A 25,723-nucleotide genomic window follows, 5' to 3' on the forward strand; every position below is an offset into this window, starting at 1 on the left:
CAGCCGTGCCACTCACCAGCGGTGCCACTCACAGTCCATGCCACTCACAGACCGTGCCACTCACAAACCGTGCCACTCACAGACCGTGCCACTCACCAGCCGTGCCACTCACCAGCCGTGCCACTCACCAGCCGTGCCACTCACCAGCCATACCACTCACCAGCCATGCCACTCACAGATCATGCCACTCACAGACCATGCCACTCACCAGCCATGCCACTCAACAGCCATGCCACTCACAGACCATGCCACTCACAGACCATGCCACTCACAGTCCATGCCACTCACAGACCGTGCCACTCACAAACCGTGCCACTCACAGACCGTGCCACTCACCAGCCATGCCACTCACCAGCCGTGCCACTCACAGACCATGCCACTCACAGACCGTGCCACTCACAGTCCATGCCACTCACAGACCGTGCCACTCACAAACCGTGCCACTCACAGACCATGCCACTCACCAGCCATGCCACTCACCAGCCGTGCCACTCACAGACCATGCCACTCACAGACCATGCCACTCACAGTCCATGCCACTCACAGACCGTGCCACTCACAAACCGTGCCACTCACAGACCATGCCACTCACCAGCCATGCCACTCACCAGCCGTGCCACTCACAGACCATGCCACTCACAGACCGTGCCACTCACAGACCGTGCCACTCACAGACCGTGACACTCACCAGCCATGCCTCTCACCAGCCGTGCCACTCACCAGCCATGCCACTCACCAGCCATGCCACTCACAGACCATGCCACTCACAGACCATGCCACTCACCAGCCATGCCACTCACCAGCCGTGCCACTCACCAGCCATGCCACTCACCAGCCGTGCCACTCACAGACCATGCCACTCACAGACCGTGCCACTCACCAGCCATGCCACGCACCAGCCATGCCACTCACAGACCATGCCACTCACAGACCATGCCACTCACCAGCCATGCCACTCACCAGCCGTGCCACTCACCAGCCGTGCCACTCACCAGCCGTGGCACTCACAGACCATGCCACTCACCAGCCATGCCACTCACCAGCCATGCCACTCACAGACCATGCCACTTACACACCATGCCACTCACAGACCATGCCACTCACAGCCGTGCCACTCACAGACCATGCCACTCACAGATCATGCCACTCACCAGCCATGCCACTCACCAGCCGTGCCACTCACCAGCCATGCCACTCACCAACCGTGCCACTCACAGATCATGCCACTCACAGACCGTGCCACTCACCAGCCATGCCACTCACCAGCCATGCCACTCACAGACCATGCCACTCACAGACCATGCCACTCACCGGCCGTGCCACTCACAGACCGTGCCACTCACAGACCATGCCACTCACAGACCATGCCACTCACCAGCCGTGCCACTCACAGACCATGCCACTCACAGACTGTGCCACTCACAGACCGTGCCACTCACCAGCCGTGCCAATCACCAGCCGTGCCACTCACCAGCCATGCCACTCACAGACCATGCCACTCACAGACCGTGCCACTCACAGACCATGCCACTCAAGAGCCATGCCACTCACCAGCCGTGACACTCACAGACCATGCCACTCACCAGCCGTGCCACTCACAGACCATGCCACTCACCAGCCGTTCCACTCACAGTCCATGCAACTCACACACCGTGCCACTCACAGACCGTGCCACTCACCAGCCGTGCCACTCACCAGCCATGCCACTCACCAGCCATGCCACTCAACAGCCGTGCCACTCACCAGCCATGCCACTCACAGACCATGCCACTCACAGACCATGCCACTCACAGACCGTGCCACTCACCAGCCATGCCACTCACAGACCATGCCACTCACAGACCATGCCACTCACCAGCCATGCCACTCACAGACCATGCCACTCACAGACCATGCCACTCACAGATAATGCCACTCACGGACCGTGCCACTCACAGACCATGCCACTCACAGACCATGCCACTCACAGACCATGCCAATCACCAGCTGTGCCACTCACAGACCATGCCACTCACAGACCATGCCACTCACCAGCCGTGCCACTCACAGACCATGCCACTCACAGACCATGCCACTCACAGACCATGCCACTCACCAGCCGTGCCACTCACAGACCGTGCCACTCACAGACCGTGCCACTCACAGACCATGCCACTCACAGACCATGCCACTCACCAGCCATGCCACTCACCAGCCATGCCACACACAGACCATGCCACTCACAGACCATGCCACTCACCAGCCGTGCCACTCACCAGCCATGCCACTCACAGACCATGCCACTCACAGACCATGCCACACACAGACCGTGCCACTCACAGACCGTGCCACTCACAGACCATGCCACTCACCAGCCATGCCACTCACCAGCCGTGCCACACACTGACCATGCCACTCACAGACCATGCCAGTCACCAGCCGTGCCACTCACCAGCCGTGCCACTCACAGACCATGCCACTCACAGACCATGCCACTCACAGACCATGCCACTCACCAGCCATGCCACTCACCAGGCATGCCACGCACAGACCATGCCACTCACAGACCATGCCACTCACCAGCCATGCCACTCACCAGCCATGCCACTCACAGACCATGCCACTCACCAGCCGTGCCACACACAGACCATGCCACTCACAGACCGTGCCACTCACCAGCCATGCCACTCACCAGCCATGCCACTCACAGACCATGCCAATCACAGACCATGCCACTCACAGACCATGCCAATCACCAGCCATGACACTCACCAGCCGTGCCAATCACAGACCATGCCACTCACCAGCCGTGCCACTCACAGACCATGCCACTCACCAGCCGTGCCACTCACAGTCCATGCCACTCACAGACCGTGCCACTCACAGACCGTGCCACTCACCAGCCGTGCCACTCACCAGCCATGCCACTCACAAGCCATGCCACGCACCAGCCGTGCCACTCACCAGCCGTGCCGCTCACCAGCCATGCCACTCACAGACCGTGCCACTCACAGACCGTGCCACTCACCAGCCGTGCCACTACCAGCCATGCCACTCACCAGCCATGCCACGCACCAGCCGTGCCACTCACCAGCCGTGCCGCTCACCAGCCATGCCACTCACAGACCATGCCACTCACAGACCATGCCACTCACAGAACGTGCCACTCACCAGACATGCCAATCACACACCATGCCACTCACAGACCATGCCACTCACCAGCCATGCCACTCACAGACCATGCCACTCACAGACCATGCCACTCACAGACCGTGCCACTCACAGACCATGCCACTCACAGTCCATGCCACTCACAGACCGTGCCACTCACAGACCGTGCCACTCACAGACCGTGCCACTCACCAGCCGTGCACTCACCAGCCGTGCCACTCAGCAGCCGTGCCACTCACCAGCCGTGCCACTCACCAGCCATGCCACTCACAGACCATGCCACTCACAGACCATGCCACTCACCAGCCATGCCACTCACAGACCATGCCACTCACCAGCCATGCCACTCACCAGCCGTGCCACTCACCAGCCATGCCACTCACAGACCGTGCCACTCACAGACCGTTCCACTCACAGACCGTGCCAGTCACAGACCGTGCCACTCACCAGCCGTGCCACTCACCAGCCATGCCACTCACCAGCCGTGCCACTCACCAGCCGTGCCACTCACCTGCCGTGCCACTCACCAGCCGTGCCACTCACAGTCCTTGCCACTCACAGACCGTGCCACTCACAGACCGTGCCAGTCACAGACCGTGCCACTCACCAGCCGTGCCACTCACCAGCCGTGCCACTCACCAGCCGTGCCACTCACCAGCCATGCCACTCACAGACCATGCCACTCACCGACCATGCCACTCACAGACCATGCCACTCACCAGCCATGCCACTCACCAGGCATGCCACTCACAGACCATGCCACTCACAGACCATGCCACTCACCAGCCATGCCACTCACCAGCAATGCCACTCACAGACCATGCCACTCACCTGCCGTGCCACTCACAGACCATGCCACTCACAGATCGTGCCACTCACCAGCCATGCCACTCACCAGCCATGCCACTCACAGACCATGCCACTCACAGACCATGCCACTCACAGACCGTGCCACTCACAGACCGTGCCACTCACCAGCCGTGCCACTCACAGACCATGCCACTCACAGACCGTGCCACTCACAGACCGTGCCACTCACAGACCATGCCACTCACACACCATGCCACTCACCAGCCATACCACTCACCAGCCGTGCCACTCACAGACCATGCCACTCACAGACCGTGCCACTCACAGACCGTGCCACTCACAGACCGTGCCACTCACCAGCCGTGCCACTCAGCAGCCGTTCCACTCACCAGCCGTGCCACTCACCAGCCATGCCAGTCACAGACCATGCCACTCACAGACCATGTCACTCACCAGCCATGCCACTCACCAGCCGTGCCACTCATCAGCCGTGCCACTCACCAGCCGTGCCACTCACAGACCATGTCATTCACAGACCGTGCCACTCACCAGCCATGCCACTCACCAGCCATGCCACTCACAGACCATGCCACTCACCAGCCATGCCACTCACCAGCCGTGCCACTCACCAGCCGTGCCACTCACCAGCCGTGCCACTCACAGACCATGCCATTCACAGACCGTGCCACTCACCAGCCATGCCACTCACCAGCCGTGCCACTCACAGACCATGCACTTCACCGGCCGTGCCACTCACAGACCTTGCCACTCACAGACCATGCCAATCACAGACCATGCCACTCACAGACCATGCCACTCACCAGCCATGCCACTCACAGACCATGCCACTCACAGACTGTGCCACTCACAGACCATGCCACTCACCAGCCGTGCCACTCACCAGCCGTGCCGCTCACCAGCCTTGCCACTCACAGACCATGCCACTCACAGACCATGCCACTCACAGACCATGCCACTCACCAGCCATGCCACTCACCAGCCGTGCCACTCACAGACCATTCCACTCACGAGCCGTGCCACTCACAGACCATGCCACTCACCAGCCGTGCCACTCACAGTCCATGCTTCTCACAGACCGTGCCACTCACAGACCGTGCCACTCACAGACCGTGCCACTCACCAGCCGTGCCACTCACCAGCCATGCCACTCACCAGCCATGCCACTCACCAGCCGTGCCACACACCAGCCATGCCACTCACCAGCCATGCCACTCACAGACCATGCCACTCACAGACCGTGCCACTCACCAGACATGCCACTCACAGACCATGCCACTCACAGACCATGCCACTCACCAGCCATGCCACTCACAGACCATGCCACTCACAGATCATGCCACACACAGACCATGCCACTCACAGACCGTGCCACTCACAGACCATGCCACTCACAGACCATGCCACTCACAGACCATGCCACTCACCAGCCGTGCCACTCACAGACCATGCCACTCACAGACCATGCCACTCACCAGCCGTGCCACTCAGACCATGCCACTCACAGACCATGCCACTCACCAGCCGTGCCACTCACCGACCGTGCCACTCACAGACCGTGCCACTCACAGACCATGCCACTCACCAGCCATGCCACTCACCAGCCATGCCACTCACCAGCCGTGCCACTCACAGACCATGCCACTCACCAGCCTTGCCATTCACAGACCATGCCACTCACCAGCCATGCCACTCACAGACCATGCCACTCACAGACCATGCCACTCACCAGCCGTGCCACTCACAGACCATGCCACTCACCAGCCATTCCACTCACCAGCCGTGCCACTCACCAGCCATGCCACTCACCAGCCGTGCCACTCACAGACCATGCCACTCACAGACCGTGCCACTCACCAGCCATGCCGCTCACCAGCCATGCCACTCACAGACCGTGCCACTCACAGACCATGCCACTCACAGACGGTGCCACTCACAGACCATGCCACTCACAGACCATGCCACTCACCAGCCATGCCACTCACAGACCATGCCACTCACCAGCCATGCCACTCACCAGCCGTGCCACTCACCAGCCATGCCACTCACCAGCCGTGCCACTCACAGACCATGCCACTCACAGACCATGCCACTCACCAGCCATGCCACTCACAGACCATGCCACTCACAGACCATGCCACTCACAGACCATGCCACTCACAGACCGTGCCACTCACCAGCCATGCCACTCACCAGCCATGCCACTCACAGACCATGCCACTCACAGACCATGCTACTCACCAGCCATGCCACTCACCAGCCGTGCCAATCACAGACCATGCCACTCACCAGCCGTGCCACTCACAGACCATGCCACTCACCAGCCGTGCCACTCACAGTCCATGCCACTCACAGACCGTGCCACTCACAGACCGTGCCACTCACCAGCCATGCCACTCACCAGCCATGCCACTCACCAGCCATGCCACGCACCAGCCGTGCCACTCACCAGCCGTGCCGATCACCAGCCATGCCTCTCACAGACCATGCCACTCACAGACCATGCCACTCACAGACCATGCCACTCACCAGCCATGCCACTCACCAGGCATGCCACTCACAGACCATGCCACTCACAGACCATGCCACTCACCAGCCATGCCACTCACCAGCAATGCCACTCACAGACCATGCCACTCACCTGCCGTGCCACTCACAGACCATGCCACTCACAGATCGTGCCACTCACCAGCCATGCCACTCACCAGCCATGCCACTCACAGACCATGCCACTCACAGACCATTCCACTCACAGACCGTGCCACTCACAGACCATGCCACTCACAGACCGTGCCACTCACAGACCACGCCACTCACAGTCCATGCCACTCACAGACCGTGCCACTCACAGACCGTGCCACTCACAGACCATGCCACTCACCAGCCATACCACTCAGCAGCCGTGCCACTCACAGACCATGCCACTCACAGACCGTGCCACTCACAGACCGTGCCACTCACAGACCATGCCACTCACCAGCCATGCCACTCACCAGCCGTGCCACTCACCAGCCATGCCACTCACAGACCGTGCCACTCACAGACCATGCCACTCACCGGCCGTGCCACTCACCGGCCATGCCACTCACAGACTGTGCCACTCACAGACCATGCCACTCACAGACCATGCCACTCACCAGCCATGCCACTCACCAGCCGTGCCACTCACCAGCCATGCCACTCACAGACCGTGCCACTCACAGACCATGCCACTCACCGGCCGTGCCACTCACCGGCCATGCCACTCACAGACTGTGCCACTCACAGACCGTGCCACTCACAGACCATGCCACTCACCAGCCATGCCACTCACCAGCCGTGCCACTCACCAGCCATGCCACTCACAGACCGTGCCACTCACAGACCATGCCACTCACCGGCCGTGCCACTCACCGGCCATGCCACTCACAGACTGTGCCACTCACAGACCATGCCACTCACAGACCATACCACTCACAGACCATGCCACTCACCAGCCATGCCACTCACCATCCGTGCCACTCACCAGCCATGCCACTCACAGACCGTGCCACTCACCAGCCATGCCACTCACAGACCATGCCACTCACAGACCATGCCACTCACCGGCCGTGCCACTCACCAGCCATGCCACTCACTGACCATGCCACTCCCAGACCATGCCACTCACCAGCCATGCCACTCACAGACCATTCCACTCACAGACCATGCCACACACAGACCATGCCACTCACAGACCATGCCACTCACAGACCGTGCCACTCACAGACCGTGCCACTCACAGACCATGCCACTCACAGACCATGCCACTCACAGACCGTGCCACTCACAGACCGTGCCACTCACAGACCATGCCACTCACAGACCATGCCACTCACCAGCCGTGCCACTCACCAGCCATGCCACTCACAGACCATGCCACTCACCAGCCGTGCCACTCACAGACCATGCCACTCACCAGCTGTGCCACTCACCAGCCGTGCCACTCACAGACCATGCCACTCACCAGCCGTGCCACTCACAGACCATGCCACTCACCAGCTTTGCCACTGACAGACCATGCCACTCACAGACCATGTCACTCACCAGCTTTGCCACTGACAGACCATGCCACTCACCAGCTTTGCCACTGACAGACCGTGCCACTCACCGGCCGTGCCGCGCTCCTGCTGGTGAGCTTTCGGCCAGGAGGAAACAGCACTGTGTGTGGAAGGCCTCGGATGGGTGGACTCGCCCCAGCAGAGCCCGGCCAGGTGGTCCTTGTTTCTTTTTTCTTATTTTTTGACCCTGGGGATTGAACTCTGGGGTGCTCTATCACAACCTGATCCCAGGACTTTTTATTATTATTATTATTTGGGAGGTATAGGGGATTAAACCCAGGGCCACCCACTACTGATCCACATCCCCAGCCCTATTTTGTATTTTATTTAGAGACAGGTCTCACTGAGTTGCTTAGCACCTCACTTTGAACTGGCTTTGAACTCGCGATCCTCCTGCCTCAGCCTCCTGAGCTGCTGGGATTACAGGTGTGCGCCACCGCACCTGGTATTATTTTTTATTTTGAGACAGGGTCTCTCTAAGTTGCTTAGGGCCTCACTAAATTGCTGAGGCTGACCTTGAATTTGTAGTCCTCCTGCCTCAGCCCCTGAGCTGGTGGGATCACAGGTGTGGCCACTGCGCCCAGCCGGGTCAAAATCTTCTGCAACCAAAGGTGGGGAAGTGGTGTCTCCAAGCTCACAGCAGCTGCTGGGAGCGGAGCCTGCACACTGGCCTCCGGGAAGCTGGAAATCGAGTCGGGGCTGCTGATTTCTTGGCTCTGGGCCTCCATGAAAGATGGAAAGCGCTTTCCACCAAATAGCCCAGGTGCAGAGCAGAGGGAATGGACTCTGAGGGAGGGCAGGAGGCCTTCTGTCAGCATGGCCAGCACCAGCGAGCCCAGGACTGCAGGGGGTGACCAGCAGGAGAACCAGGGCCCAGCACGCTTCAAGCGGGAGCAGGAGTTGCTCAAAGGTCAAAGGTCTTAGGCTAGCAATTTGTGGGGAAAGGAGCTAAAAAGCCTGAAATCCTAAGACCCAGCACCTCTGGCCACCTGCAGAGGAAGCCACCGTGTGTCAGAAGGGCATGACCCAGCACTGCCTGCTGCTGTGCCTCCCAAATCCCTGTGTGCACCTGGCCCTTGAAGGCAGCAGCCCACCTTCTCTGGGTTGCTGATATTCCAAGTAAATCTTCCCCTCGCCCAACTGCCTGTCCCTGTCATGGGCTTTTCCAGGGCAAGCAATGAGCATGGGCTTCGCCGTGACACCACCAAACGCAGCGTGAAGAGGGACACAGAGTCAAACACTTCCCAGATCTGGACACAAAGGCAAACTCAAACAGCCTCGAAAGAGGCCAGGAAACAGTCATCACTTCTCCATCCTCCAGTCCCGGCCTCCCAGTGCACCCCTCCTGCCACAGGGAGACATAGGTCACAGGCCATTAGCCAGTGACAGGGATGAGCTGGGGGGTAGACAGGACAGAAGAAATGTCAAGGTGCACAAGAGGCCTCTATCCACCTGCCAGAGCCGAGGAGCCAGGCACTGGGTGCAGGGTCACTCTGCACCTTAGGAAAGAGCCAGCCTCTGCTATGGGACGCCCCATCATCTACTGTGGGGTGAACGTCAGGACTCACAGCAACCACCACATCCCCAAGTCACTCCATCATCTGGAGGGCAGTGTCCCTCCTGACCGGCCTCCCTACCAGGGAACAGAAGAGGCCTTTGAGCTGGCCTACTGCCCTAGTGACCACTTGGTTCCCAACATAGGGACAGCTGCAGACGCAACCACGCTTTAGATGTCACATTGCTGCCACACCAAGGAGGATCCTGAGAGCTGTCGACCCACCCGGAGCCACTTGTTAATATCTTCCACGTGGCAAGGAAAGCAGGGGTGAGGCCGGGGGCGTGGCTGGGGTCCTGGGAGAGGCAGGGAACTTGAGAGGGACCACAAACCCTTTGGGAGTTGGGAACCTGAGGGCAGAGGCTCAGCCGGGGGCCGGTATTGTGGTGGCCCAGGCCCTGCAGCTGCCTGTGCACACAGCCAGGCCCAGCAGCCCTCGGAGCTGCAGGGTTCCCTCTGCAGATACTTTCCAACCTTTGGGGACAAGTCAGGAGCCGGATGCTACCTTTGCTGTTTCACAATTCCACAAACAGGAGAAACTCCAGATTCATGTCAACCTGCATCTGAGAAAATGTCACCTTGAGGTCACATGCAAGACTGAGGACAAAGAGGAAAGCCCCCTCCCCTGGGCCGCCAGCCTGCAGTGCTGACCCCTGACTCTGGTCCCCCTCCCTCCCAGGCCTCTGCCGACGCAGCAGGCTGTGCCCGTGAGCACTGTGCGTGGCTGGAGCAGTACTCAAGAGGCTGGCACCCTGGAGGGGAGGGCAGATTACAGGGCAGCGGCCCTTGGCTGCGCATGAGGGAAGACAGCACCCCCACGGGTCATCCCCTTCCTCTGCCCAAGGCAGGCCAGCAGACAGGCACCCACGTCCTTTGGACCCCGCCGTCGCTCTGGGCTCCTCAGTCACGGAGAGGCAGCTAAGGCCAGGAGGGAGATGAAGATGAGGCGGGTGGCCAGGGGCCCTCGGGGGGCAGAACTACCACTGCGTAGAGAGCAGAGGAGGTGCCCACGAGGCATCAGGAAGCCAGGCTGTCCTCTTGCGGGCCCCATGTCAGCTGCCAAGGTGTGGCCAGTGTTCCCTGGGCCTCTCTGTGGGGGAATGGCCCAGGCTGGCCCAGCTGTCTCGAAACCAGGATCCCTGGCTAGTCTCAGATTGGGAGAGGATGGAAACTTTGCCAGTACTAATGCTAGCCTTGGCCGACAGAACTGGGGGACACGAAGCCACCTCTCTCAGCCTGGACAGGCCGGCTCTGCCCCAGGCTGCTGGACACCACAGTGTGGCAAAGTAGCTCCAGGCCACCCTGGGCCTGGGCCAGCCAGGGAGGCCTCTTCAGCTGCAGTGAGGGGCAGGGAGTGATCCCAGGACACTCTGGCCGAGGCCTCTGCCCCTCCTCAGGCTCTGTGCATGCACAGGGGACACGGCACTGTGGGGGCAGCTCCTGCCCATCTCGCCCCTTCTTCTGGGGTCTGTTCACAACTCTGGCTCCGGCGGCTGAGAAGGCACAGTGGCTATGGGCCACGTGGAGTCAGCATCCTGGACACTGGCCAGCAGCCTCAGACCTCCAGTCTCCAGCCTGGGCCCCGCAGGCCTCCCAGGACACCAGCTCCACCAGGGAGCCAGGCCCTGGAGTGGCTGCAGAGCCAGGAGTGTGCAGGGCTCAGGGAAGCTGACCCACAGGCCTCTGGGAAGCAGCAGCAGGAGCAGCAGCAGCAAGACCTGGTGGACACAGAGGCCTCCCCTCAACGTCCTCAGGATGCATCTGCCTGTTTAGGACAAAGTCACAGCACTTCCCGTGAGTCGGCAGGGCATATGGACATGGTGCCCCTGGCGACCGCAGCTCAGAGACGGAGGGCGGAAGCAAATGCCCATCCTGCTGGAAGGGTCACACCCCTCGAGGGACAGTGATTCCAACAGGCCTGACAGGAGCCACAGAAGCAGAGTGGATTCTCTGGAATCCGCTCCAAAAAGTGCCAAGAGGCCTGAGCTCTAGAACAGGATGCTGGAAGATCTGAAGCCAGTTCCAGCGCAGGAGGGCAGAGGCCAGAAGGCCCAACAGGACTCACCCAGCAACGACAGACAGACTGCAGTCCAGCCACAGGTAACAGAATGTCGACACACCAGCACTCGGGGGCAGAGGTCGTCAGTCAGGGCCTTTTGAAGAAGCAAGATCCAACTACACACTGTCCACAAGAGATTCCCTTGAATTATGAAGACACTAGGTTGAACATATATGAAAGGAGGAGAAGGTCCTCGCAGGTGGCCAGCATGCGAGGGCCCGGCAGCTCCGTCAGCTCCAGGGGGGACGGCTGAGGCAGAGTGGCAGTCCCAGCTTCCCGGGAGGCTGAGGCAGAAGGATCACTGAGCACAGGGTAGGAGGCCAGCCTGGGCAATGCAGCAAGACGTGCCTCAGAACTAAACAATACACGGTACAGACATCCACAGAGCTGCAGGGAGACCTAGACGGCCTCACAGCCAGTCCAGAGTGCAACACTCCTCAGCAAGAAGACCCAGCAAGACACGCACGAGCCCAGTCACGCTGCAGACCGCCCGAGGGCTCTGTGTGGCTCAGAGGCCAGTGCTTGCCTGGGCTGCACTGGGCTGCACTGGGCTGCTCCTTCCCCCATCTGTTCAGGGTCCGTTCAGCAGGACAGCGCAGACTCTGGGCCGGAAGCCAGTCTCAGCACATGCAAAGTGTTCAATGAAGGGCACTGGACCTTGATGACTCGGGTCACCATGTGGCACTTCCGGGGAGGCGGTACCCACAGTGCCAAGGGCTCTGGGGACAGCAGATGCCCTGCTGAGCAGGGTCACTGGGAGGAGCACCTCTAGAGGAGTGAGCCAGATCGGACCTCCCGGGCCTTCAGCCAGGGGTTCTGGTTTCCAGTGACATCCAGGCCCTGCACCTGTCACACGTCACTTCCAGGAATGCTCATGCACCCTAGGAGGTGGGAAATGTACTCCCCTTTCCTCCATGGAAACAGACCACCGGTGAGCTCAATTCCCCTCTGGGGCAGTAGGAGGCAGGACCCAGAGGCCCCATCCCACCTGACCTCAAAGCCCAGCAGAGCAGCCACAATCTGCCTCCTGCATTTTTGAACAAGAGTCTCTCACATTCACTGGGGCCTGTGGACCCGGGGGCCTCGAATGCTCAGAGAGCACTTGGACTCCACAGGACTTCCAGGTGAGTCCTCCGCCTGCCTCCAGGTCCTCCCCCTGGAGACCGGCCATGTCTGCCTGCTGGCTATTTCTTCCCTAGACTGGGTGTCCAGTGCCCTGCTGGCCCCAGGGCTGATGAAGGGGCAGGGCTGATACAGGAACAGCACTTCAACATCAGGAAGAGGCAGAGCTCTGCCGGCTGAGCACCCCCACGGGAGGCCTCCTGCAGCCCCCTGCTTTCCCCTGGAGGCCTGTGGGTCTCCTCCCTTCCCTCCTGGTCTCAGCAGGCCGTGGGGGGCCAGCTGTGGCAGCTCCTGTGACCTCGCTCCCTGTAGTCTGCCCCTTGTCCCTCTGCTAGCAAGAGGGTGAGTCACGGGAGCTGAACTGACAAAGAAAGCTTCCTTCTGCTCCTGCGAAGGGTCTGAGTCAGCGTTTCCCAAGCTGTGACCAAAACCTGCCGAAGACCACACAGCGGAGGAGGAGTCTATTTTGGCTCACGGATTTCAGTCCACAGGTAGCCGACTCCCGTGCCCTGGGCCCAGGGAGGCAGAACACCATGGCAGAGGGCGTGGCGGAGGATAGCTGCTCAGACGTGGCACCCGGAAGCAGAGAGCTCTGCTCACCAGGGACAAAGCCCAAAGGCACCGCAGTGACCTCCAGCCGCACCCTGCCTGCCTAAGCCACCCCCGGGCAGACCTCTCAGTGGGTCAGTCCTCCCCAGGTCGAGGCTCCCATCACCCAATCACTTCACCTCGGACCCTCTCCGTGGCTCACACGTGGGCTGCTGGGGCATCTCCCGTAAACCCTGACCCGGTGGAGGGAGGAGGTGGCCCACGCTCTTCTCCACGCAGTGACTCCGCCTCCCTCTCAGCCCTTGTCTTGTGCAGAGAGGAGAGAGCCTGGGAGGGTCAGGTGTTTAGGGCCAGGCCTGGACATGATTATGGGCTCTCACCCACTTTCTAGTGGCCAGAGGTCAGTCAGGGCCCAGTGGACCCCAGAGGAGGAGCGGCGGATCCTCTGTGCCCAGCAGGGGCCCCCAGAGGCCTCCCTGGTGCTCGTCTTGCTGGCTCTGCTGAGCGTCCGCCTGCTCCATGGCGCTGGGGCCTCTCCTCCACCTCACTCTGGGCGACACATGGTGCTCCCAGCCCCTTCCCTTCTGCTCCCTCTACATCACAAAATTACTGCCAGGTACAGTGGCACACACCTGTAATCCCAGGGGCTCGGAGGCTGAGGCAGGAGGATTGCAACTTCCAGGCCAGCCTCAGCAACTTAGCGAGACCCTGGGGACACAGCTCAGTGGCAACCCCTGGGTGCAATCTATAGTAACAACAACAACGAAAAGCTCTCTGAGGGTTGCCAGAAAATCCAAGAATAAAGTTGACTATACACCTTCGTCAGGCAGAGCCAGCCCTAAACCCTGAGCCGTGACCAGGAGCTGTCTTACCAGGCCCTTTTGTGCCAAGTCCCCTGGGCATCCCTAAGCCCTGCCAGCAGACGCCCTTTGTCTGAACCCTGGGATGGACCCCACTCGTGGCCCTCCTGCCTTCTCAGCTGCATCGTTTTCCACGGCCACAGGCCTTGGAAGGCAGCTGGGGTCCCCATGTGACCTCCTCTTGTGGGAAACTCACTGTGACTGTCACACGACTGGCTGATGGGCATGCTTCCTGTGTGGAGGCGAGGTGCCCTCCATTCTGATTCTCTGAAACTTGTGCGTGACATGTGGCCGACCATCCGGGACAGCCGTCTAACTGGAGTGCCCTTCTCCTGCCCGGTTCACATAGGAGGAGCTGCTAGGAGCTCAGGAGGGACATACCCACCGCCAGCGCTCAGGCGAGCGTGTGCACGGCTCGGCACCCCGTCGACCCTCGGGGCGTCAGACTCCAGGGCCCTGCTGAAGCCCAGGCTGGCAGGAAGCCCAGGGGTCAACACACTCCAAAACGCTAGGCACCCCCCACGCAGTGCTTGCTGGACCAAGGCAGGGGCTGATGGTGGCAGTAGAGATAGATGTGCCACCATTCCTGCAGGGACAGCCCCGACACAGTCACCCACTGTGGCTCTCCAGCGCCCCCCCGCCCCGCTGCCGCGGCCTTAAAAGAAACTGTGAGGCTCAGCCATGGCCAGCTCCCCCAGCACCCTGGCCAGTGTGGCTCTGCGTCTCAGAGGCTGGTCTCTGCTCGCTGTCCAGAGGAAGCATCTCTGCATCCTTGATGTGGAACACGAAGCCCAGAAGAGCTCGCGGGGTCTGCACACTTTGCCTCCCGGCCAGGCAGAGATGGACAGCACCCCAGCACCCAGGCTGAAGCTGCTGTCACTGGCCACTCCCTGTCACCTTCATCTGGGGACTTGCTACAGGGACATGTGGCCCATGGAGCCTGAGCTGACCTCGTGGTGGACATGGGTGCAGCCTGAGGCCCTGGCGGGGGGACAGATGCCAGAAGGAGCAGGGCAGTGGACACAGGCGAGGGAAGGCACAAGTTTGCTGTGGGCCCAGAAGGGGCCCAGAAAGGCAGGACCTGACAGTTCACAGTGGAGCCCCGGGCTCCTAGGACGGTGCCCATGCGCGAGAGGCACTCCCCACGTAGTGTTGATTGCTTTAAATCAATGAGGTGAAAGAGAGCCTCGACCCCATGGTGGACTGATCCAGGAGATCTTTAGACATCATCTCTCTCCACCCCATTCCACAGTCCCTCTCCTCTGCCACATGCACACATAACACGCACACATGCACACGCAGGCCCACGTGGACATGCACATGTGTATGTGTCACACGTGGGCATACACATGCATGCATGCAGCCACGTGTGCACAGTGACGTTTATACATAGTACACATGTGCGTGTCACGCATGCACACACAGGCCCACGTGTGCACAGTGACGTTTATACATAGTACACATGTGTGTGTCATGCATGCACACACAGTCCCATGTGTGCACAGTGACACCTATACATAGTACACATGAGTATGTCACACATGCACACAGGCCCACGTGTGCACAGTGACACCTATACATAGTACACATGTGTGTGTCGTGCGTTATTACACAGGCCCACGTGTGCACAGTGACGTTTATACATAGTACACATGTGTCACGCATGCACACACAGGGCCACGTGTGCACAGTGACACCTATACATAGTACATATGTGTATGTCATGTATGCACACACAGGCCCACGTGTGCACAGTGATGTTTATACATAGCACACATGTGCGCGTCATGCATGCACACACAGGACCATGTGTGCACAGTGACACCTATACATAGTACACATGTGTATGTCACACATGCACACACAGGCCCACATGTGCATAGTAACACCTATACATAGTACACATGTGCATATTGTGCATGCACACACAGGCCCACGTGTGCACAGTGACATTTATACATAGTACACATGTGCATATTGTGCATGCACACACAGGCCCACGTGTGCACAGTGATGTTTATACATAGTACACGTGTGTGTGTTGTGCATGCACACACAGGCCCACGTGTGCACAGTGACACCTATACATAGTACACATGTGTGTGTAGTGCGTGCTCACACAGGCCCACATGTGCACAGTGCGTTTAAATATAGTACACGTGTGTATCTCATGCATGCACACACAGGCCCATGTGTGCACAGTGACAGTTATACATAGCACAGATGTGTATCTCATGCATGCACACACAGGCCCATGTGTGCACAGTGATGTTTATACATAGTACACATGTGTATGTCGTGCATGTACACACAGGCCCACGTGTGCACAGTGACATGTATGCATAGTACACATGTGTATGCCATGCATGCACACACAGGCCCATGTGTACACAGTGATGTTTATACATAGTACACATGTGTGTGTGATACATGCACACACAGGCCCACATGTGCACAGTGACACTTATATATTGTACACATGTGTGTGTCGTGATTGCACACACAGGTCTGTTGGGCACCGGAATGCACGTATATGTGTGTCCATGTGCACACACACAGTCACATGCAGCCACGTGTGCACAGTCATGCATATGCATATGTACGTATAGATGCACACAGGCCCTTGTGGGCATGCACATACATGGTGTGCACACACATGCACAGCCAAAAGGCTGCATACTCCCCTTTTGTTGGGACAGGTTGGGAGAAGCCGCCCAGAGCTGCCCATGAGCCCCCATGCTGTGGCTCTGCAGCTGCATGTCACCTGTCCCATGGAAAATGGGTGAGCGATGACATGCTTTTACAGAACCGGAAATGAGCCAGTTAATGTGCAAATGACCACCACAACTGCCTCCGGCCCCCAGCACACCCAGTTCTCCCACACCTGCTTCCCACCAAGAGGCCCTTAGAAGCCATTGGTGTCCGAGAGACACATGTCCACCAGAAAAGAAAGCCTTCACATGCAGGCCCTGATCTAGGCACCTCTATCTGTCAGTGTGTGTGTGTGTGTGTGTGTGTGTGTGTGTGTGTGTCTGTGTGTGTGTGTGTATGAGACAGAGAGACCAGAATTGAACCCAGGAGTTTTATACTCTGAGCCTCATCCCCAGCCCTTTCAATTTTTTATTTTGAGACAGGGTCTTGCTGAGTTGCTAAGGCTGGCCTTGACCTTGGGATCCTCCTGCCTCGGCCTCCTGAGTCACTGGGATTATAGGTGTGCACCCCCATGCCTGGCTGCCATCTCATTTTATAGATGAGAAAATGGAGGGAGGTGAGGGGCTTGGCCAAGGCATATGGTCAGCCAAGCACATGACCCAGGTGTGTCTGGCCCCAGCACTGGTACTCTGTCACTGTCTCTCCACCCTGTCTCCCTGTGGCTAGCCACTGCAGGAACACAGGGGCTTGTTTTCAGGGTGTTGGGGAGGTGCCCCTTCAACTGGTCACTTTCCTGCCTGGGCTGGGGCTTTCTCTCTGCTCACTGCCAACACAGAGCCAGAACGGTCCTCCTCAGGAACTCTGCTGGGGAAGGTGTGTTCCTCTGAGTCCTCTGTGCTGCAGGTTGTAGGGAGGGCCAGTGTCCAAGGCTGGGGGATTACACTGGGGCCCTGCTCTATCTGGCGCACACCTCAGAGGGAAACCTGGACTTCGTCCTCCCCCCATGGGCTGCCCTGAGCAGGAATTAGCAGGCTCCTTGAGCCGCCCTGCTGCCCCACGACCCCTAGACATGGGGGTGCACACCCCCTGCTCCAAGTGTGCTCCTCTTCCAGGGGAGACCAGAACTACGGTCCCACAGCTTTTCAGTGGCCCAGGCACAGTGCTGGACACAGGGCTGAGCCCCGAGTCCCCATGGCACCCGACTGGATGACCACACTTGAGGACATGGGGCTGAGCCAGGAGTCCCCACGGCACACACCAGGGTGACTGCATTTGGTGCCCCTGCCCTCTCTGAAAGGCTCCCATTGGTCTCCAAAGGTCACTTCACGGAGGCCCGAGGCCTGAGTGATGACCAGCTCCATTCACTCTTCCGTTTCCTGCTGCGGTTTTGTTGGGCTCTTCTCCACCCAGAGGGCAGGCGAGTGGGCGGCGGGCGTGGCTGGAACCTGGGCCTGGCTGCCTGCCCTTCCTGCCACTGCTGTGGCCGTGCACAGACGTGGGTCTCCGTGGCTGAATAGGCTGCCTGTGGATTGGCACCGGAGAGCAGCTGTTGATGTAGCAGAGACACAGTGATGCTATGAATGCTGCTGAGAGGACGCTCCCTCCGGCCTGCTCTCCTTCTGACTGTCCCAGAAGCATAGAGTATTGGTGTCGAGACTGATGGAGGGCAGGGGGACACACCATGGGGGCTGCACTGAGCATCTTCAGGTGCAGAAGGGCTTTCCAGGGAGAGAAGAGGCCAGTCCTCACCCCAGAAGGCCCCGGAGCCTCTTCTGGTCCAGGGAGGATCGTGTGCTCGAAGGCCTCTGAAACCAGGTCCAGGGAGAAGCAGGTGAGCTGCTGCTCAGGATGGGCAGGGGTCAGGGCTGAGACAGGAGCCTCTGCCCACAGGATGAGCAGCCAGCCTGCACCACCCAGCTCCACCCAGCTCCTCCCCAGCTCCTCCCTGAGTCCTCCCCAGCTCCACCCTGAGTCCTCCGCAGCTCCTCTGCAGCTCCTCCTCAGCTCCTCCCCAGCTCCTCCCTTAGTCCTCCCCAGCTCCTCCCTTAGTCCTCCCCAGCTCCACCCTGAGTCCTCCGCAGCTCCTCCCTGAGTCCTCCCAGCTCCTCCCCAGCTCCTCCCCAACTCCTCCCCAGCTCCACCCTGAGTCCTCCCCAGCTCCTCCCCAGCTCCTCCCCAGCTCCACCCTGAGTCCTCCCCAGCTCCTCCCCAGCTCCTCCCCAGCTCCATCCCAGCTCCTCCCCAGCTCCTCCCCAGCTTAACCCTGAGTCCTCCCCAGCTCCACCCTAAGTACTCCCCAGCTCCTCCGCAGCTCCTCCCCAGCTCCACCCCAGCTCCTCCGCAGCTCCTCCCCAGCTCCTCCCCAGCTCCTCCCCAGCTCAACCCTGAGTCCTCCTCAGCTCCACCCTAAGTACTCCCCAGCTCCTCCCTGAGTCCTCCCCAGCTCCACCCTGAGTCCTCCCCAGCTCCTCCCCAGCTCCACCCTAAGTACTCCCCAGCTCCTCCCTGAGTCCTCCCCAGCTCCACCCTGAGTCCTCCCCAGCTTCTCCCCAGCTCCTCCCCAGCTCCTCCCCAGCTCCTCCCCAGCTCCACCCTGAGTCCTCCCCAGCTCCTCCCCTGCTCCTCCCCAGCTCCTCCCCTGCTCCTCCCCAGCACACCCTGAGTCCTCCCCAGCTCCTCCCCAGCTCTGCTGGGATCCACATTGGGCTTCAGCTTCAGGAGCTGGGAGGGGAGCAGGCATTTCAAAGGGGACTGCATGCGTTGATGCTGCTGACCAGCCTGGGCCAGGAAGCCCCAGCCCTGCCCAGCACCAGCCTCGCCAGCCTGACCTCAGTGCAATCTGCTTCCATTCACAAAGTGCGGGCCCCAGGGCACCTGGCAAGGCTCGGAAAGGGCCAGGCCACCTGCTCCTCGAGGCACCCCAGACCATAGCTGAGCGAGCTCTCAGCCAGTGAGCAGAGTGCTCTTCCTCATGCCCACTCACCCCAAAATGTTCACCCCCCGAAGGACAAAGGCTCCAAAGCAGACTCTCAGCAGGGCCCGCCTCTCACAGAGTTGCCCTCTACTTTCCCTCAAGATCCTTCAAAGCACAGGACGCATGGCCCTCAGGGAGCAGGGACAGGGGACTGCCTCTTAGCAGCCGGGCACTCCTGCGGAGGCTCCTGGGGACACTCGTGCTTGTGGTGTCGGGGCTCCTGTATGTTAACCTGCAGTTACGCAAGTGCCCTGGGAGCCAAACCTAAGGCACGGCAGGAGCCCAGAGTCCCCCGTGAGAGGCCCTAACAGGCCATGCAGCAAGCCCAGAACATCCCCAAACCAGAGCCTCCAACTAGCTGGGCAGACACGCTCCGCACACAGCCAGTTCACAGCCTTTGTAAGTTTGTGTTCCTCTTAACCGAGCCGCCAGCCCATTACTACAAACAACAGGCACTCAGGAAGAGGCCGGCCCCTAACAGGAAAGTCGGGGAGAGAGCAAGGGAGAGGTGCGTGTTGGGCACAGTCAGCAGACCCGGCGGCGGGGCGATGGGGTGCTCTGCCCGCTGCAGGAGCCCTGGCCCTGGGGAGGACGGGCTGCAGCCAGCACGGGAGGCTGGCCACACCAGGCTGCGGGTGTCAGAGCTTCTGGGGCCAAATGGAGCCCACACCAGCCACCAGCAGCAGGGAGCCCGTGCCTGAGCCTGACTCGTCCTGCACGGTGTCCCCAAGGCCCCGAAGCATCTTCCCATGACGGGGCTCCCTGTGCCACACAGACAGACCTGGCACCCATGTGCCTCTGTGTCCATGTCATCGAAGGCATCGCAGCCTCAACAGGTCCTCTCCACGCACTGCTTTCCGTTGTCCGGCAGGCGCCCGCTGCCCATCCCTGACCGAGGGTCATCGACCGCAGGCCGCCGGACAGCCCACTTGGCGAGTTCAGATCTGTGTGCAGACACTGCCCCTTTGGGGGTGGACACGGAGGGCTGCAGCCACGGCCAGAGGTCACTCTGTGCTCACGCTGAGGTTGCATCCTGGACATAGGACACGTGAGAGTTGAAGAGCGTCTAGAAATGAACAACCCTGACCAGAGACAGAGCAGAGCCACCTCCCCCGGGACCCTGCAAGCCGCAGCCTGTGAGGAAGCCCCTGGCCACAGCGCTGGGCCAGCGGAAGGCCACTGAGTGACAGACTCCGTGACTCCCCGCAGGGCCTGCTCCTGCACCGCGGGCTGTGGACACTGGAAGCCCCACCCAGCAGCCCGACCTTCCCCGAGATCCCAGGCCCTCAGCTCAGCGTCAGAGCCCGGCCAGGCCCAGGGCTTCCCTCTGCCCAAGCCTGTTGCCCAGTTTCCCTCTGGGTCCCGTCTTCCTTCCCCACCTCCAGATCCTGCCTCCACCCCTAGATCTCTCACCCTCCCCGACTGCCCCCCATCCTCGGCAGCTGGGCCCAGCCGGGTTCCCCGTGGTCTGCCGAAGCCGCCTCCTGACTCTGCCCCTGCCCCTGTCCCCCCGGCCCACGCCCTCAGCCACAGCCCCTCCTCAGAGGCGGGTCTGATGTCACTTCCACCCCTGGGCTCCCCCTCCTGTAGGTGTGCCCGGCCTCTCTGAACCTCAGCCCTCTGCCCGCTCCCCTCACCTGTGCCTGAGCCCGCTCCCCTGGGGGCACACCGAATCACACCTTCTCTCAGGGCTGTGCTGTGCCAGCAGCATCATCCCGTCCCTCGGGGACACACACTGACCCCTGGCGTCCTGCTCAGGTGTGGCCGCCTCAGCCTCCGGCCGGCATTGCCCACGGCTGAACCGCTGGGCAGACCTGGCTCACAGCTGGGGCCTGTGGGCTCCTCACGCCTCTCACGGCCGGAGCAGTGTCAGGCAGGACTCGTCCCTGGGTCCTCCCGGTGTCCTCGGTCTGCACAGGGCAGAGGTCCACTAATGTCCCCTGAATGTGGGAACATCCCTTTCCCGAGCCCAGCACTGGATTCCCACCTGGGTTTTATTTTCATCTCTTTCCCAAGGATCTAGGTGGCTTTGATCAGGATTCACAGAGATGGATTTCCTGGGACTCTGGGTTGGTAGAAGAACCAGAGGCTTCAAACGAAGGATTCGTCCTCCCAGTCACCAGTACCTACTCAGCTTTAAGCGCCAGGAAAGGGTTCCGCCCACGAAGGTCAGAGTTTCCACATCAGCCTTCTCAGGAAGCCCAGAATCTGCCGATTGCTGCAGTGGCGTGGATAAAAGTAAGATCCACCCACACGTGTGTGTGCCTCGGAGGAAGACTGTGGCCAAAGCAGCCTTCACCCCCTCTTTGAAAAGGAGCCTCCAAGCAGGCACTGTGGCCCACGCCTGAAATCCCAACAGTTCAGGAGGCTGAGGCAGGAGGATGAGGAATTCAAGGCCGGCCTTCACAACTTAGTGAAGCCCTAAGCAACTTAGTGAGACTGCATCAAAATTAAAAAATAAAAGGCCGGGATGTGGCTTAATGGTCAGTGACCCTGGGCTCAATCCCAGCACCAAATAAATGAAAAGAGAGACCTGCCCCAGAACGCAAGTTCCGTCTCCCCCACCTCCTCACCCTCCCCAGGGCTGATCAAGAGCCTCTCACAGAAGGCGTCCCCCTGGATTCCATGGTGGTCAAGGAAGGCCCTTCCACTGGGAGGAGGCTGAGCGGCTCCCCTCGCGTCGAGTTCTGGGAGGTCAGGTACCCCACGGGCCTCCGATTCCAGTCATAAGAAGACGCGGACTGGCCATTGGGCTACCCAGCCCCAGGCCTGGAATTGGACTCCCTGCCCCCAGGAAAGGATGGAGCACAGCATTGGCTCCCAGCTGCTGGTCTTAGAGGAGCAGGCCCAGGGGAGGCCCAGGCCTGAGCCAGGGGGCAGCCCAGCCTCTCAGACCCGGCCACCTCCCACACACCCTGAGCAGGCCTGAGTGAGAGGCCAGCTCCGCCTTGCCCGAGCCTTCTGCTCTCCGCACTGAGGCTCCTCCTTGAGAAACCTGAAGCCTGCCCTGGGCAGTGGGCTGTCCCAGCTGTGAGCCCACCTGGGCCACGCTTGGAGGAGGTCTGGTGACAGGCCAGGAGACCCCTCCAAGGAGGAAGGTCTGGGCCAGACCAGCCCAAGATGGGGGAGCCTCCCGATGTTGGAGCAGCCCCGCCGGGCACCTGGGCGCCAGCAGTGCCCAGGAGTGGCTGCCTCAGGAGGACTGGACATGGGGTATGTACTGGCCGTCGGCGTGGTACAGCAGGTGTGTCTGGACACGGTGGCCCTGGAGCTGGGAAGCCCAATGTCAAGTCAGTGTCTCTTGATGGCTTCTGAGGAATCAGCCACTGAGTTACCTGAACGGCCCAGGTCCCAGAAGGACTCACGGCTGGTTCGCGACCTGGGGGCTCACATAGCAGCGAGTCATGGTGCCATGGAGGAGGTCGGATGTCGTTCTGGCTGAGATGCCTCACTAGAGAACAGTCTGTGGGCATGAGTACATTTTTGTTACTGTCACAGAATACCTGAGGCAGGGTAACTTTATAGAGAACAGAGGCTTGTCTAGCTCTCCGTCTTGGAGGCTGAAAGTGCATGAGAGCCTCTGGTGAGAGCCCCTGGGTGCGAGCACATGAAGGACAGAGATCACACTATCAGACAGGAAGCCAGGGAGCACTGAGGGTCAGAGCGCTGTCACCACCAGTCACTCTCCTGAGAGCCACGAGGCTCTCCGTGTCCCTTTCCTGCTGAGGAGTGTCATTCTGGCTGTCCACGGCTGCCGTCCTCCCCCTAGTGCTCACTGCTTCCTGCAGGCTGCTCTCTGGCCCGCCTCCTCCAGGCAGATGCTCACCTTTCCGCTCTGCAAATGGCACAGAAGGGCCGGAGGGTCAAAGCCCAGGGATGCGGGGGCTGCCAGGGGTCCTGCGCCTGGGGGTCTCGCTTCAGCCTGCCTCTCGGCCGAATCCTGCCCCCTTCCCCCTCCTCCCCTGGTCCCCGGTATCTCGCCTTCTCCCCAGGAGGGATGTGGCCCAAGGAAGGAAACGGCAGGTGCGGAGGCGTCAGCGGCAGACAGACGTGTAAAGACGGGCTGAGTCTCTGCACCCCTGCCACGGCCAGCACCGACACGAAGTTAGACACTAGCCAGGCAAGTGTCACATCTGTGACCCCAGCGGCTCCGGAGGCTGGGGCAGGAGGATCCCAGGTTCAAAGCCAGCTTCGGCCATAGCATGGCGCTAAGCAACTCAGTGAGGCGGACCCTGTCTCTAAATACAAGACAGAGCAGGGCTGGGGGAGTGGCTCAGTGGTCAAGTGCCCCTGGGTTCAATACCTGGAGCCAAAATAAATAAATAAATCCATTCACCATAGCATCAAAAAAGACAGAATACCTAGGGATAAATCTAACAGAAGGAACGTAAAACTGACACTCTAAACACTACGTGACGTGGCTGAGATGAACTGAAGAAGGTCTGTTAGGGTGCCGGCCTGGAGCCGGGTTCTCAGCACTCGGAGGAGGTGGGGGGGGGTGGAGGAGGCGGCGCGGCAGAGCCTGGAGCCTCAGTGGCCTGGGACGCTCCTCCTAACGAGGCCCGCTGCCTGCCCCACCTGGAGCTCCCTGGCCCTGCAGGGACTGGCCGCCACTTCCAGCGGTTCCACGCGTTACCTGCCTCCGGGCACCTGGACCCCAGGATGAAGGGCCGGCTGAGCACTGAAGACGAAGCTGCCGACCCAGGACGATGAGGCCCAGGAGGTGGAGGTCGCGGTTGTTGACATGGCTTTCACGCTGGATTCTTTCTGAGATCAAGGAGACTCGGCTCAACGTTGGCAAGATCTCAGAGCATGTGGAGGAAGCAAAGAAACTCTAGAGTATCATCCTCTCTGCACCAATTCCAGAGCCAAACACCAAGGATGACCTTGAGCAGCTCACAATGGAGACCAAGAAAAGGGCCAACAGTGTCCTGAACAAACTGAAGAGCTGGAGAGGCACAGTGAAGGGGTGAGGTCCGCTCATTAGCAGGCCTTCTCTCTCGGAAGTCTGTGGAGGCGATGACCAGGTACGATGAGGCTCAGGGGGACTTTGTGAACACAGCCAAGGGCGAACCCAGGCAGCTGGAGATGACTGGCAACAAGACAACCAAGAGGAGCGGGAGGAGATGCTGCCGAGTGGCCACCTGCCATCTCACTTCTGGGATCACCGACTCCCAGATCCCCAGCAAGCCCTCAGGGAGACCGAGGATGGGCATAAGGACATTGGGAGGCTGGAGAGCAGCCTTAAAGAACTGCCTGACACGTGTATGGACAGTGCCAGGCTGGTGGAGGACCAGGGCCAGAGGTTAGATGGCCGAGAGCTGGATGTCATGCACACAGTGGACCGGGTGAGAAGGCACAAGACGAAACTCCAAGAGCTGTGAACTACCAGGGTCGGGCCCGGGAGAAATCGGTGATCCTCACTGTGATGGTGTCGTGCTGCTGGGCACCTTAGCCTCCATCCCTGGACTTGCCGTTGGGCTGCGTGAGCGGCCTGCGGGGCTGCTGCTCCGAGATCACCTTATCTCACTCCAGCCTCGAGGGACCACCTTTGTCTCCAGATGGGAATGGAGTCTGAATGGCCTTCCTGTGACTGACCCACAGTCAGTCCAGCCCTGGAGGAATCTACCTGCCTGACGCACCCCGAGTTCTCCTCCAAACCCACTCCTGCCCCAGCAGCTGAAGGGCCTTTCCTCCTGGGCCCCAGGACTGACCCAGCTTGTTCCCTCCCGGCTGTGCCCGATTAAGCCTTGCACCTTGGAAATCCCCTGAGAGACGTCCCAAGTGCTGCGTCTTCTGCCCCATGGAGGATTCTCCCAGAAACGACAGGCATTTTTCTAGGGGAGTCTCTTTAACAAAGCAGAGGGATGCTCCTAGATTTGGCAACGGGAGGGT

The 25,723-nt window shown here is 60.2% G+C and overlaps 1 pseudogene; it reads left to right on the forward strand.

The window, feature by feature from the left end:
* LOC144253612 (syntaxin-3-like) overlaps positions 1-25,465 on the forward strand; it is a 32,423-nt pseudogene extending 6,958 nt beyond the window's left edge.
* Positions 25,466-25,723: the final 258 nt, after the last annotated feature.

Source organism: Urocitellus parryii, chromosome 3, assembly GCF_045843805.1.
Source record: "Urocitellus parryii isolate mUroPar1 chromosome 3, mUroPar1.hap1, whole genome shotgun sequence".
Taxonomy (NCBI): domain Eukaryota; kingdom Metazoa; phylum Chordata; class Mammalia; order Rodentia; family Sciuridae; genus Urocitellus; species Urocitellus parryii.